The following is a 15,375-nucleotide window of genomic DNA, read 5'->3' on the forward strand; positions in this document are numbered from 1 at the left end:
TGCCTTCATTGTCACGGAAAGTTGTCCGCAAATATAAACGCAACCTTATGCGGCGTCGTGAGCACTGGTAATGCACGCTATACTTCCGACCCTCGGAGAGAGAGAGAGAGAGAGAACAACTTTAGTGAAAATGCCTGCAGAGGCGGTTAGGCTCCGTCCACGAGCAAAGACGATCATCACTCACTAAACTCAAAGGAGGCTGCTTCGAATCCCATCGGAGTGTAGCATTTGTGAACGCAAGCTTTCGAAAGGTAATTTTGTTAATTTTGCGAAACGTCGTCATCACGCTGTGGGCCGAGGTGGGCATTCCCTTCGGTAACACACCGCGCTCGCGCAAATTTCCTGTCGACTACGTTATGTCACGCTCACTGAAGCGTATAAGCGGTTCGTGACCTGCAAATGCCGCAACGCTAACGAAAAGAAAGGCACCCAGGAAGAATCGCGATTGTAATTCTGACCTCTCGAAGGCCCGTTCACTGCGTTGGCACCCCCACGCCGTATCGTGCTTTCACGGCATTCGGCGCCGCGTGGGAGATACGTGCATTGAAGGTTAAACGACCTCCAGAGACGCGCATTGCTTTGGCCGCTTGTCCACAGTAACCATACGGCAAATCAAAACGCCGAATCCAAGTGGACTTGCCGTTTCACTCCGCTCGATTTGTTCGGCCGCTCTGCAAGCCGGAGCCAAGGAAGCGTTTTAGCTTCTGCTGCCGGGTCTATACGATCGGCGTGCGCACGCACTTTTAAAGCGGCTAACAGAAATTTTGCGCGAGGCTTAGTCGTCCCTCTAGCGAACGATATCCTAAGCAACACCGATGATGGAAATATTCTTTTATTGACAGGTAATGGGAAATTGGGAAGGGGCCCCTAGTCCGGGGCTCCTGTGACGTCTTCGGCGATGACCCGTGCCCGTCGGATCAGTGACCGGCGGACCTCGGAAGCTGCCGTCGCGAAGGCCGCCTTCCCACTGCTCTGTTGTGCGGGTTGCAAGAAGGATGCGAGGAAGGGATGGGAAGCAGGGAGCGGTGCATTGTACCGTAACGTGCAAGGTGATGGGTGAGACGCCACATCCTACACAAGCGTCGCAGTAGCGCGGGGAGGTATAGGATGTGCAGAAAGAGGAGAGTGGGAAATGTGTGGGTCTACATTCGGCGAAGTGTGACCGCCTCCTCCCAAGTGAGTCTCCGGCGAAAGTTGGCACTGCCGACGCTGGCGTGTGTAGTGCTGTGTAACCTCGCGACATGTGAGACCGAAAAATCATAAACTGGTACAACTCACCTGGACACCAGCCCACTCACCTCTCTCTGCCCGGCAACGAAGCTGCCTACATACATAGCTCGAGGATTCACTAGCCGAGCGACAGGACAGCTGCTGGAGGAGTTAAGGACGGAAGGTCTCGTTCGCTTTACCACTACGTCCTACAAACATACAAGCTGTCGCGGTCCACTGTAACCAGTAGGAAGGAAATTCGTAAGCAAACGACTAGAAGTACCTTGGGTGAGGCTGCAAGCTGGCACTTTTCCTAATCCGTCAATATTACGCAACATTTATCCAGGTGAATACGCTACAAACTGTGCGTTATCTGCTAAAAACCAACAAACCTGTTCCGTATCCTCCGGGCAAGCCCCAAGGAGGACAGAAGAGAAGTGACTGCTAACGGGCAGTGCGAGACCATGTTGCTCAGCCCAGGTTCTGTTGTCTAAGACAGGTCATTTCCCGAGCTGAGGAAGGCGCGAAGGTCCGCGAACTCGTGGCTGCTTAACAACGCTACCTCCGGCACTCTAACAATCCTTATTTGCCAAATTAAGCTTCTGCTGCCCCCCTGCCCCCACTTTAGCATTCCTGCCGAGTAAATCTGTGCATTGCCACACGCTGATGCATGCATTGGTCTGCGATGAATGGATTGTAGATGTCAAGGGCGCTTTCAATGGGCGCTGACGAACGTCAACAGTTTTTCTTTTTCCGTCTGTTTCACCTTATACGTCGAGGTACGACGCCTGTAGCATCGCTTTATCAATTGTTATCGCTTTACCTCCCCCCTCTTCCCAGCGTAGGGTAGCAAAGCGGATCTTCCCCTCTAGTTAACCTCCCCGCCTTTCCCTTTTCCTCTGCCTCTTTCTCTCTAGCATCGCTGCCGGCGGCAGTCACTCATTTGCGCTAGCGTTGTGGCACGCCTATTCTCTTCCTGGTGCACAACAGCAGTTGCGTGATCCGTTAAGCTAGATCAACCCCAGCGTACTGTCAAAACACCGTGCGAGTAATTCGAGTGCAAACTATGTTGCTGTGCCTTACAATGCTTGCCTTTTCGTGTGAAACTGCCATTTTTTAAAATTTAGAGACAAGGAATGCCCAAAATAGTGAAAAAGAAATCATTGTTTACTCTCCCCATTCGCCTCTCCGACCCGTCGAAGAACAGCCTTTCTAAAGTAAGCATTTTAAAAAAATGCACACTTTGGGATTTTGCTTGAGCATCAGCAATAATCGGCCGATATTTTGAAAGCATTTCCTATTTTATGTTTTTTATACCTTGTGTTCTCTGTACATCCTCATCGTTAACGGCATGCTCATATCAGCGTCGCATAGCGTATTTGACAGGGGCAGCAATGACCGCCGGGTGTAGAGAGAAGGAAAAGAATGTCATTCGTTGGCGTGATGCAAACGCTCCGCGGGATTTGTATAGCGGGGTAATCTACTAATCTAGACTGGTAAAATTCCGGCCGCCTCTCCAACGCGCTAATATATATACGCAGGCTCACCGCCCACCAATGCTTACCCCTTCCTCTGCACGCTGAGCAACAAATTTGGCAGCCAGAGTAAGGTGCCGCCCGACGGCCTATGCGACTTACTCTTCTACGACTCCCTCTACCGAGATGGCCGGAACCAACTGGGTAGTCCCTACGACGAAGGCTTTGAGCGATTCCTGGCTCTCCCCCGAATGATGCACACCACCGGCATCGGCGTGTCCCTCGAGTGAGTGTTCATTACGCATGAAACTCCATTACGCATGAAAAATGTCGCAGAATACCAGACGGGACATGAGAAGTTCGACTATAAGCGCCGATGCGCTTGACCAGCTGAGTACCGTATATACTCGTCTAAGGGCCTCACTTTTTTTTTCTAGAATCTTGGCTGGGTGAGGCCCTGACACGAATCAGGCCGATGACGGGCCGCTTAAAGGTTCGTACTGTTTTCGCAACTGTAGCGGAGGGTAAGATTGGCGCAAATCACGTAACAGCAGTAAACTACAGTAAACTGCAGTAAACTACCTCAGACGCCGGCCCATCGTCTCTGACAAGCGCTGACCCAAACAGGGCTCCCTTCTCTATGCACGAAATGCCACCGATCTGACTGGAAACAGCTGAGACGACGCACCACACAATAAAATAGTGGCGTGGGCTGAGCAGCGTCGATTGAAAAGCAGTGTCATCTAGTGGCAAAGGACCCAACTTCGCTTTCCTGGGGCACGTTTTCATCTTTCTTTAAATATTGCCTTCCAGAGTGGGGAAGCGAACCTTGCACGAGAATGTTCGGTAAGCTTCCATATGCAGCAACACTGCTATGCTCTAACAAACTACGTGCAAGCGCAGATTAGCGTGCAGGCTCCCTACGACACTCACAGACAGCCACAGCGCCTCGTGGGGGCGCTGCGGCGCCAGTTGGAGGCGCCACCTACAGCAGAAAATTTACAACGGCTGGGTGTAAAGCGCGCGGTCCTCCTCCATCTCGCTGCACTATCAAAAAAATTTTCAGTCCGCTACCTGGTGTACATGTCGAACGACATGTACACCATCAACTCATCACTAACTTCGTTTTCTTCATTATTGCTAAACTTAAAGGAAAGCTTTAGTTCAGAGCGATCTCCTATTTCTCTTTTCAATAACATGTAACAAGCAGCAATGTTTCTTAGACTATTGCTATAGCGATATTGTGACGAGGTTTATTGTAGTCGTCGAGCGATAGCCAGAAACACCGCAGAAGCAACGATAGCTCAGCTATACGGGCGAACTCGTTGTACAACGCGTGACAGTGACGACGCTTTCTAGCCTGCCGATTTACTTCTGGCTCCGAGACACGCGATGGAGCTGGAATCGTCTAGAGCCGTTCTTCTTTCTTACAGCTGCTGCAAACACCACAAAAACAAGTTTCCTCAAGCTGGCCTGTAAAGCGTGCACCACCGCATACTATCATTCGCTGAGGCAGAGCCTTCTTTACTAGATGTGCCCAGGTCTATTAGGGTCGTCGAGTGATAGCCGGAAACACAGCGGAAGCAACGATAACTCAACTGGAAGGGCAAACTGGCCGCACGACATGCAATGGCGACGGCGCTTTGTAGCATGCCGATCTTCTGGATTCGAGACACGCGATGACAATGGAACTGTCTAGTACCGTTCCTGCTTCCAGCTGCTGCAAACACCTCCACAAAGTTTCCTCGAGCTGACCTCTGTAAAGCGTGCACCACCGCATAATAACATTTGCTAAGGCAGAGCCATCTTTACTAGACGTACCGAGGTTTATTAGGGTCGTCGAGTGATAGCCGGAAACAGAGTGGCAGCACCGATAGCTCAGCTGGACGGGCGAACTGGCAGCGTGACATGCGATGGCGACGGCTCTTTGTAGCATGCCGATCTTCTTCTGGCTCCGAGACACGCGAAGACGATGGAACTGTCTAGTACCGTTCTTCTTCCTTACAGCTGCTGCAAGCGCCTCCCCAAAAAGGTTCTTCGAGCGAACTTCTGTAAAGCGTGCACCACCGCATACTAACATTTGCTGAGGCAGAGCCATTTTTGCTAGACGTACCGAGCTTTATTAGGGTCGTCGAGTGATAGCCGGAAACAAAGCGGCAGCACCGATAGCTCAGCTGGACGGGCTAACTGACCGCGTGACAACGATGGCGACGGCATTTGTAGCATGCCGATCTTCTTCTGGCTCCGAGACACGCGATGACAATGGAACTGTCTAGTACCGTTCCTCATTACAGCTGCTGCAAACACCTCCGCAAAGTTTCCTCGAGCTGACCTCTGTAAAGCGTGCACCACCGCATACTTACATTTGCTGAGGCAGAGCCATCTTTGCTAGACGTACCGAGGTTTATTAGGGTCGTCGAGTGATAGCCGGAAACAAAGCGGCAGCACCGATAGCACAGCTGGACGGGCTAACTGGCCGCGTGACAACGATGGCGACGGCATTTGTAGCATGCCGATCTTCTTCTGGCTCCGAGACACGCGATGACAATGGAACTGTCTAGTACCGTTCCTCCTTACAGCTGCTGCAAACACCTCCGCAAAGTTTCCTCGAGCTGACCTCTGTAAAGCGTGCACCACCGCATACTAACATTTGTTGAGGCAGAACCGTCTTTCCTAGAGGCACGGAGGCTTATTAGGGTCGTCGAGTGATAGCCGGAAACACAGCGGCAACACCGATAGCTCAGCTGGACGGGCGAATTGGCCGCGTGACATGCAATGGCGACGGCGCTTTGTAGGATGCCGATCTTCTTCTGTATTCGAGACACGCGATGACAATGGAACTGTCTAGTACCGTTCCTCCTTCCAGCTGCTGCAAACACCGCCGCAAGGTTTCCTTGAGCTGACCTCTGTAAAGCGTGCAGCACCGCATAATAACATTTGCTGAGGCAGAGCCCTCTTTGCAAGACGTACCGAGCTCTGTTAGGGTCGTCGAGTGATAGCCGGAAACACAATGGCAACACCGATAGCTCAGCTGGACGGCCGAACTGGCCGCGTGACATGCGATGGCGACGGCTCTTTGTAGCTTGCCGATCTTCTTCTTGCTCCGAGACACGCGATGACAATGGAACTGTCTTGTATCGTTCCTCCTTCCAGCTGCTGCAAACACCTCCGCAAGGTTTCCTCGAGCTGACCTCTGTAAAGCGTGCAGCACCGCATAATAACATTTGCTGAGGCAGAGCCCTCTTTGCTAGACGTACCGAGGTTTATTAGGGTCGTCGTGTGATAGCCGGAAACACAGCGGCAGCACCGATAGTTCAGCTGGACGGGCGAAACGGCCGCGTGACATGCGATGGCGACGGCTCTTTGTAGCTTGCCGATCTTCTTCTTGCTCCGAGACACGCGATGACAATGGAACTGTCTAGTATCGTTCCTCCTTCCAGCTGCTGCAAACACCTCCGCAAGGTTTCCTCGAGCTGACCTCTGTAAAGCGTGCAGCACCGCATAATAACATTTGCTGAGGCAGAGCCCTCTTTGCTAGACGTACCGAGGTTTATTAGGGTCGTCGTGTGATAGCCGGAAACACAGCGGCAGCACCGATAGTTCAGCTGGACGGGCGAAATGGCCGCGTGACATGCGATGGCGACGGCTCTTTGTAGCTTGCCGATCTTCTTCTTGCTCCGAGACACGCGATGACAATGGAACTGTGTAGTATCGTTCCTCCTTCCAGCTGCTGCAAACACCTCCGCAAGGTTTCCTCGAGCTGACCTCTGTAAAGCGTGCACCGCCGCATACTGACGTTTACTGAGGCCGAGCCATCTTTGCTAGACGTACCGAGGTTTATTAGGGTCGTCGTGTGATAGCTGGAAACACAGCGGCAGCGCCGATAGCTCAGCTGGACGGCCGAACTGGCCGCGTGACATGCGATGGCGACGGCTCTTTGTAGCTTGCCAATCTTCTTCTTGCTCCGAGACACGCGATGACAATGGAACTGTCTAGTATCGTTCCTCCTTCCAGCTGCTGCAAACACCTCCGCAAGGTTTCCTCGAGCTTACCTCTGTAAAGCGTGCACCGTCGCATATGAACATTTGCTGAGGCCGAGCCATCTTTGCTAGATGTACCGAGGTTTATTAGGGTCGTCGTGTGATAGCCGGAAACACAGCGGCAGCACCGATAGCTCAGCTGGACCACCGAACTGGCCGCGTGACATGCGATGGCGACGGCTCTTTGTAGCTTGCCGATCTTCTTCTTGCTCCGAGACACGCGATGACACTGGAACTGTCTAGTATCGTTCCTCCTTCCAGCTGCTGCAAACACCTCCGCAAGGTTTCCTCGAGCTGACCTCTGTAAAGCGTGCACCGCCGCATATGAACATTTGCTGAGGCCGAGCCATCTTTGCTAGACGTACCGAGGTTTATTAGGGCCGAGGTTTATTAGGGTCGTCGTGTGATAGCCGGAAACACTGCGGCAGCACCGATAGCTCAGCTGGACGGCCGAACTGGCCGCGTGACATGCGATGGCGATGGCTCTTTGTAGCTTGCCGATCTTCTTCTGGCTCCGAGACACGCGATGGTGATGGAACTGTCTAGCACCGTTCTTCTTCCTTACAATACGAATGACATTTGTTCACTTGGGAGGAGCTTAAATTCTAGTGACTCTAGTAACAGACTTTTGATCTAAGGCCTGGAATGTTTTTAACAAATTCCTAGAAACTAGTAAGTTACAAAACGGTTGTTGCACCAAGTTTACAAATTCGTAACTATGCACCAAAAACATTTACCGCGGTTTTGTGAACTGCATTGATTAGAACATCTAAAGAGGACAAAAGAGTTGCTATACAAGTTTCGAACTTACGTAATATTGCTACAGTGTTCACGAGGGTTTAGCAAAAGTGATGATCGGTATGGTGGCATAATCCAGAACGGTGAATGATACATGTATTTTGTCTGCTTTAAATGCATTCTAAGGTGTAGTTTAGAGAATAGTGATATCGCGTCCTATTGGGGACTTACAGTGTATACAACTTGACACGCGAGCGTTTGTTTTTAGTTTTGCAATTTTCAACAACAAAAAAACATTTAAAGCCTAAATTAAAAGTGTGCAGTTGTTGATGAGTGAAACGATTTGTTTCTTCTAGTGTGTTTAGACAGGAGCCCCCGATCTAAAGCTTAAAGAGACCGACACCCAAATTATGCCGTGCCCGTTTTTTTTTTTTAGCGCAACGTAAACATACCTGTTACAGTGCCCAATCCTACTTTTCTAACGCAGTGAACGCTTTCGAGCAATTCTTTACCGAGATAATTTTTATCTGTGGTCCCTTTCGTGTTTATAAAGTCGTTGGTTGGAAACATACCACAAACAGTGATAGGTGTGCACGATAGCGGTTGTGCGCCGGCGTTGGTGGGAAGTGGTGGGATATCGTAGTAGTGCGTTTTACGCAGTCCTGGCACCCATTTGCGGCGCAAGAAGTCTATGGCACTTTCTATCTCACAAGAAGACCCAAAGCCGCCTATTTGCGTGGACTTACTTTCTTTTGGCTCGCGACATGCATAGAGTAAAGCGCAAGTGCTTGTGTAAAAGAATAAATACCCTGCACTTAATAACAATGGACGCACAGTAATCTTATTTCCTTCATCTCTGGCGCCAATGCTTCACCTGCAGTTCGTGCCCCGTGCATCTTTCTTCACGACTTTCTATGCCAATTTACCATTTCTACTTATATCGCAAACAGCATGCTCGATCCTATCACTGTAAACCACGGTCTTTTCATTCCCATGAGCACCTCACGAAACTTTCTGTGCGGTAGTCGGTTCCTTTACGACTTCACTTTCTCCTTCTTTCTTTTCTCATGCCACAGAGAATCTTTGACAGAGTGCAGTCTAAAATGGTGCACAATCGCACCAGTTACATTGTCATCGGCGTAAGGTCCAGCAGCTGTCCTGGCCCTGTGTGTAAGTTCGACAAGAACGTCCAACGAATCATGTGAGTAGCTGCTCTCAAGTCCCCTGCGGCCTGAGTCAGACATGAAATATATCACTGCCTCTCGACGTTAGAAAACGCTCGAGCACTATGGCGTCGCGAAAATATCCTTCTTTGTTTAAATGAATCTCGTACCGACGGAAAGGGGTCATAGAAACATGCATCTCAGAAGGTCTCAATTTACAAGCATATAACGATAACAGACAATGAATCCGGAGGAAGAATGGTATAACTTAATGGCTACCTTTAATTTAAGTACAGAAATTGGAAGAAAGAAAAAAGGGATACGAAAGTGTACGAAAACGACTTGCCGCAGTTGGGAACCGAACCCATAACCTCCGAATTACGCATGCGTTTCTCAGCATCGTAGGTCTCGGGACACGAGATTCATTCTGAAGTTTGGTTAACGTATATTAACGCCACAGATGCCACTTAGTGGAACACACGAGATTCACGGCGTGCGTACGCATAGCCGCCGTCAAGCGTCGTTCAAAGGGTTTTACTTTGCCTCGGTTTGGGTTAGTTTCCCATACGCTGCCATATATTTAATGGCGTCACACTTAGCTTCCCCGTCGCTGTACGCCTGTTACGAACACTGTTTGTGATGACAGCACGCGCACCTCGTGACCTTCTCGTACGTATGCACAGAAAGCAATTGGCAGTTAAACGCAATTACTTACGGCTAGACCACCTATGCCGACGCGTTAATGCATGGCAATAACTTGAGAAGAGTGTGTCACGCAGGAACATCTTCAAGCCATCACTCTACGTCGACGTGTCGCACGTACTGTTCAATGACTGGCAGGCAAGACCCTGCTACATTCTGCCGCAGACGATACTAGAGTTCCCGGGCACAGTCAACAGGAGCTACACAATAGAGCAACTGTCACTCGTAAGTGCTCGTCTGTTAAGTTTGCCTCAGTCAACGATACTGCAGTGGTACCATGGTTCTGTGGTTCTCTAGGGTTAAGTATGTCCTGGTGTCTTTTTTCCTTCGTGTTTATCTATGGCGCTGTTCCTCGATGTCATGAAATGTCGTGATGTCGTGTTTCCCCTTGGCGCCGTCGTCTCTAACGGATACCAATTAGGCGAGACAATACTGACGCTTTTGAACGTCGAGTTGTTATTTTCCTTCGTGTTTTTCTATCTGTCTCCGTGTCTTCGTGTCTTGTCTTCGTGTTTGTCGTGTTTGTTCCTCGATGTCATGAAATGTCGTCATGTCGTGTTTCCCTTTGGCGCCATCGTCTCTGGCGGATACCTATTAGGCGAGACAATACTGACGCTTTTGAATGTTGAGTTGTTATCATTAAAAAGCGATAGGCCTATCACGTACTTTGATGGAACGGTGGTAGTGCAAATTAAAGATGAAAGGAATGCCGTTTGGCCAGCCAAGCGTTGTGGAATAGCGCGTAACTGGTGGTCCATCAAATAACCAAAATGTTTGCTAAATCTGTAAGACAACTACATGCAGGCGAAGGCGGCGGAAGTTTAGATGTAACTGTAAATAAATCAGGGAATCAGCAGGCATGTAGGTTTCCTTGATGCTGAATAGCGCTTAAGTGAAGATGTCGACAGCAAGGCCTTTGCCCAATCAGGGGTCTTGTAATATGTTATTGAAGATGACTGCAATGGTCGTTCCATCTCTCTAAAAAAGAAAAAAAACACGCGCTGTCTACCTCAATCGTAAGCCGGGCTGCTAAGGGAGCAAGGACGTATTCGCTGTGAGGGTCCATGGCGGACGCTAGGATTCCTCACAAACGTATAGGTCATCCTCATAACCCCGCTCTTTGGAGAGCAGCCATGCGCATGAATGTTTCCTAGAACAAAGCTTCTAGCACGTGGGATGACGGGCTATAAAATTCAATAAAAAATGCCCTCGTCTTCATGTGTACACGTTCTGAGTGGTATTTACACGCATGAATTCGTGGTTGATTTCCTTCATCACCTGACGTAACGCTCTGTACACTTTCCGGAATCTAGATGGACGTGATGTACCACCTGGAATTGTCAGTCAAAAACAACATAGCGACATCTTCAACTGTGAGTTTATGCCACAGGACTAGCCAGGTGTATGCCCCACTAAAGTATCCGCTAGCGTATGTCTTTCACTGCCTGGTGTGGCGTAGTGTTGCTGATATTGGGTTCGTGAGGCACGGTACACTATCCACAAGGGGGATAATTGTTGTCTTTGTTGCTGTTGTTCGTCAGGGTCGTCGCCGTCAACAAGTTGAGTCAACGGTTACGATCGACATTGTCATCTATAACGTCTAAAATGTGAGAGCGACAGAAAAAAAATTTAGTGGACGCTTAAGCTTTGCCTTTAAGAGTGGAACGTGATATCATTCAAAGATCCCTGGCTGCCTCTCGCCGTACCGGACAACTGCAGCTTATGTAACCGTAATGTTTGCTGGGAAGCCTTGGCGGCGAACGCCATGCAGAAAACCAAGCTGTCTGTTAGAAACGCGGCCACATACGTGGGCCGATCCTGGGCATTGTGCCCAGCTGCGCCAAGAACATTACGTCATTTTCAGGTTTCTGTTATTGTTTCGCGCTCTGAAAATCTCAGTCTGAGAAAATTTAACATAAAAGCCATGCGCTGTCGGTGTTTTGTTTCATGCTCGACGTTTATTTGTGGGCTATCATACTCAAAATTCCGATAAATAACTTTGTCAAGAATGAACGGCAAGGTATGAGAAACTTTAGTTACAGAGTGGTGCGGCAATATAACCCGCATATACCGCATGTCACATAGCAAGGCGTGGCATATACATATACCTAACTACATAGGGCAATTTTCCCTCGTGGGATGCCGACACCCACAGGCGACACCGGACGCCGAAACCGGACGCTGTCACCGGATGCCGACGCCGGATTTTATGCGGCATGGGGCCCTTAACCATATCGCGTTAAAATGAAAATACAAAAAGAAAGTAAGCAAGCGTGATACACGTTAGCAGGGCAATGAATCGGTTTCAATAGTGTAGTCGCCACAGCCATGACCCAGTTGTAGTAGAGCACCCGCCTCGACTGCCAGAGGTCATGTATTCGATTGGAACTGCCGCCGGGCACCCACGGGTTCGTATGGGCGCAAGCGTGCTCCAGCCTGGCGTTCGGCTTCCTTCAGGGATCATGCGCCTAAGATAGGAAGGAGCCTGCGCCCCGATTTCCCGTGGAAACTGTCGTGAGCCCCCCAAAAATTGATCCGCCATCTAGACCCCGCAAAAGTGAATGGCCAGCGAGGCTGTTAGAAAACCACTCAAATGCCGTCTGCGGGGATATGAATTGTTTTATTGTTCTGCCTAGTCTTGGCCCGACACCGTTGTTTAGCATTACAATTTTGCACTCTTCGACGCGCATCGTATTCACGCTGCTCTTCTGGAGTCTTAACATTGAGTGGTCTTTCCATAGCTGTTTTGCAATAACTGAATTAGTTGCTAGGCAGTTCTCCCTTTCATATATGAAGTTTGGTGACGTCGCTCACTGGTTCGTATGCTGCTATTGCGCCTTTCTCATCGGAGCAGCTTATGCAACCGTAACCTTTACCGACAAACACACGCGGGGAGAAGGAACGGGCCTCGCCTTCTTTGCAAGCGCCTTATCATCCATCATGCGATTTTGACGCTTGGTTTGTGCTTTTCAATATTGAAATCAATACTGAGCTTTGTGTTGTATGCCTGATTCGAAAGGAGATACGCACTTCTTTTTCCTTATTTTTTCGCTGACAGAAACGAAAAATTCCGACAAGCTAGAGGCTAACAGCTCGCCTGTAAAACAATATCCGAGGACACGGAAGCACATTTTACGAGCTGTGAATACCAAAGCATGGTGATGATGATCTATTGGCGTCCCCTTTTAAACGTGGCAGGGACAAATAGACACCTAGCCTGCTTGACCTAATCAAGTATGCTATACGTGTTTTTTACCTAGCATGTTTGCATACATCTTAATCTTCCTTTCTTTTCCTTCAAAATCTACCTTGTACCGCCAGCTTTGACTGTAAGAGATTCGGTCGTATCAATGCCTCCCCTGCTTTCTTTACCACTGAATGTATCTTGCTTGTCTCAACTGCTGAGCGATTGACGCTTCCGTCCACTTTAAACTCAAGCGCTTCTGGAAGGTGTGCGTTACTTACGGTTCTCATTGTATTAAGATGGGCTAAGTGGTCCCCGGATCTTTGCTGCAGCATACACGTGCCTGATCTAGTTCCGAATATTTGCTTCGGCATGTTTTTATCCCTAGGCGACCGGCTCGAGTCTCAAATATCAAGGCTCTGCCCTTTGTGTTATCGTACAGATTTTCGCTTCTAATTTCTTTTTTCTCATTTTTGTACATCTCAATGGTCCTTTTTGTTTCCATTCTTTGCAGCCAATTAACTGTCTCTGTTTCTGTCATTTCCTTTTTGATGACTCCACATTGTCTATATATAGTTTAAATTACCCTGTACTTGGCTGCCAACTTTTTTGACCTCTTCCTCCATTCTGTGTCCACTCTTTTCAATTGAAAAGAGTGAAAATAAATGCGCAGCTAAAGTCCGCAAGTATCTGTACTTGAGACGAGACAAGAAGACACCATAAGCGCATCGCTTGTGGTGTCTTGAGACGAGACAAGAAGACACCACAAGCGCTGCGCTTATGGTGTCTTCTTGTCTCGTCTCAAGTACAGATACTTGCGGACTTTAGCTGCGCATTTATTTTCATCCATCTTTCTGAGTCTTTCTTCAGAAATAATTTTTCTCTGTGCTTCTCTGGCTTAAACATTGGCCCAACCGATGTCATCCCTTCACTGCCTCATTGGTGGTTTTACCATGGGCTACCAAAGCCAACCGTCCTACCAACCTTTGATTAAGTTCCAACCCCACAAGATATCCTATTTCAAGCATAGTATGGCATTTTCGAACGTTAGCGCTAATATCAATACTCCCTTCCAGATTCCACGCACCACCTCATATTTATTTTGGCCCCAAGGTGTTCTGCGTTTCATTATAGCAGCATTCCGCATCCCCTTTATTTTCAGATTCTCTTGGTGGGTGCGTGAGTAAGTCTTTCTTTTATGTATACACCGAGGTATTTATATTGCTTGACTATGGGTATGGCTTGCTGATGAATCGACGCCACGTAATTATCGTCTATTCATTAAACATCATAATTACCGATTTCTTAGCGATAATCTGTGGCCTAGTTTTGTAGCCGCGTTTCCGCAGATGTTTGCAATTGTCTGTAAATCACTTTTATTGTCCGCTAGTAGCACTATGTCGGCCGCGTACGTCAGTCCAGAGAGCTTCCGTTGCACCATTTGTCCATTACGCTGTAGGAAAAATCAAAACCTTATTCGCTGTTTCCCATTCGTCTTTCTATGCCCTTAACATAAAGCGCGAACAACAATGGAGACAGAGAACATCCTTGCTTCAGTACTTGGTGAATTCCCACCACTTCATTACCTTTTCAACCATCCCGTACAAATTGTACTCGGTTGTCTCTATATATCTCCCTCAGCAGCTCCACGAAATCGTCCTTCATGCTTTCGTGCTTAAGAATATCTCATAACAATATCCTGTCTGCGTTGTCGTAGGTTCCCCTAATATCGAGAAATGCTATCGATAAAGGTATATTCTGAGCTACTGAAATCTGCATTGAGTTAGTACAAACATATTATCCTCTAAGCGCCTGCCTGGCTTGAACCCATTGTGCAGCTCCCCCAACGCATCATTTTTCTCCACCCACTTCGACAATTCAGCTTTTATGCGAAGCATACTAGCCGCACAACCACGCTCTTCCTTGCTGCGCCGCGCGCGGCCGTGTAGCTACCATATGATGTCATAACAGCTGCAAAAGCGGAGGCTCAACTCGTGCGCTCGCCTGCATGAGTTGTTTCTTCGTCTAGCCGAACCAAATATAGCCAAGCAACAGCAGTTCACCAGGCTAAACAGTGGTTCAACAACTAAAATAAAGGCTAGTGTGCTTCGCATCCTGGGCTTAACCTTAGATAAGCCACAGCCATTTTTTATTGCTTGCATTACCATTCTGTATATCACCGACGTCACTGTAACAGGCCTGTACGAGCTCGTCTTATCCTTATCACCTTTGCCATTAATGTTCAATTGAATGCCTCTGAGCGGTTCTTCGATTTAGGAACTCCTCGCGGGCAAGCGAGCGCGTTGAGACGCTTGACGCGTTTTTATTTGGCCTTAGCGCTGCCAGAACGCAGGCGACATCTTGCGCGGCCGAGGAACGCTCGGATAACGCGGGCTTGCGAAAGCTAGAGTGACGTGGCGTCACGCCGATGCCCTCTCCCCTCACGCTACACGTGGCACGTTAACCCGGTAGCAGCTGTACCCTTTCACCCTCTCTCTTCTCCGTCGAGGCCCGAGCCAGCAAGCGCGAGCCACCGTCACAAGGCGTGCTTGTGACGTGGCGTCGCATCCATTGGGAAGTTGGGTGCCGTTTCGTTGTTACAGACGCCGCCGGCTTTTCCGCTCAATGGGCCTTTTGACGCTTTCGCATCAAAATTTAGCCGCCACATTGCAGAGAAAGTATTTCCCTGAGATAAGCGCAAGAAAACAGGTTGCAAAGGACTGCACTGCAGCAACAGTTTGAACGCATGCGAAGTTTTCCTGCGTGGATAACACGCGTTCCGACAGCCTGTTGGGAACGTGGCGAATTTACAGTCTTACGTAACATTTATTTCACACGCGTAAGCTCAATACGCTCTTGAGGTA

The 15,375-nt window shown here is 48.9% G+C and overlaps 1 protein-coding gene across 1 annotated transcript in view; it reads left to right on the plus strand.

The window, feature by feature from the left end:
• The first annotated feature begins 2,807 nt into the window (after positions 1–2,807).
• LOC135910339 (transmembrane protein 130) overlaps positions 2,808–15,375 on the plus strand; it is a 70,651-nt gene continuing 58,083 nt past the window's right edge. The window contains exons 1-3 of the mRNA XM_065442372.2: positions 2,808–2,970; positions 8,539–8,663; positions 9,405–9,552. The gene's annotated coding sequence lies outside the window, so the exon portion shown is untranslated. The remainder of the gene's footprint in view (positions 2,971–8,538; positions 8,664–9,404; positions 9,553–15,375) is intronic.

The sequence above is a fragment of the Dermacentor albipictus genome, chromosome 8, assembly GCF_038994185.2.
Source record: "Dermacentor albipictus isolate Rhodes 1998 colony chromosome 8, USDA_Dalb.pri_finalv2, whole genome shotgun sequence".
NCBI lineage: Eukaryota > Metazoa > Arthropoda > Arachnida > Ixodida > Ixodidae > Dermacentor > Dermacentor albipictus.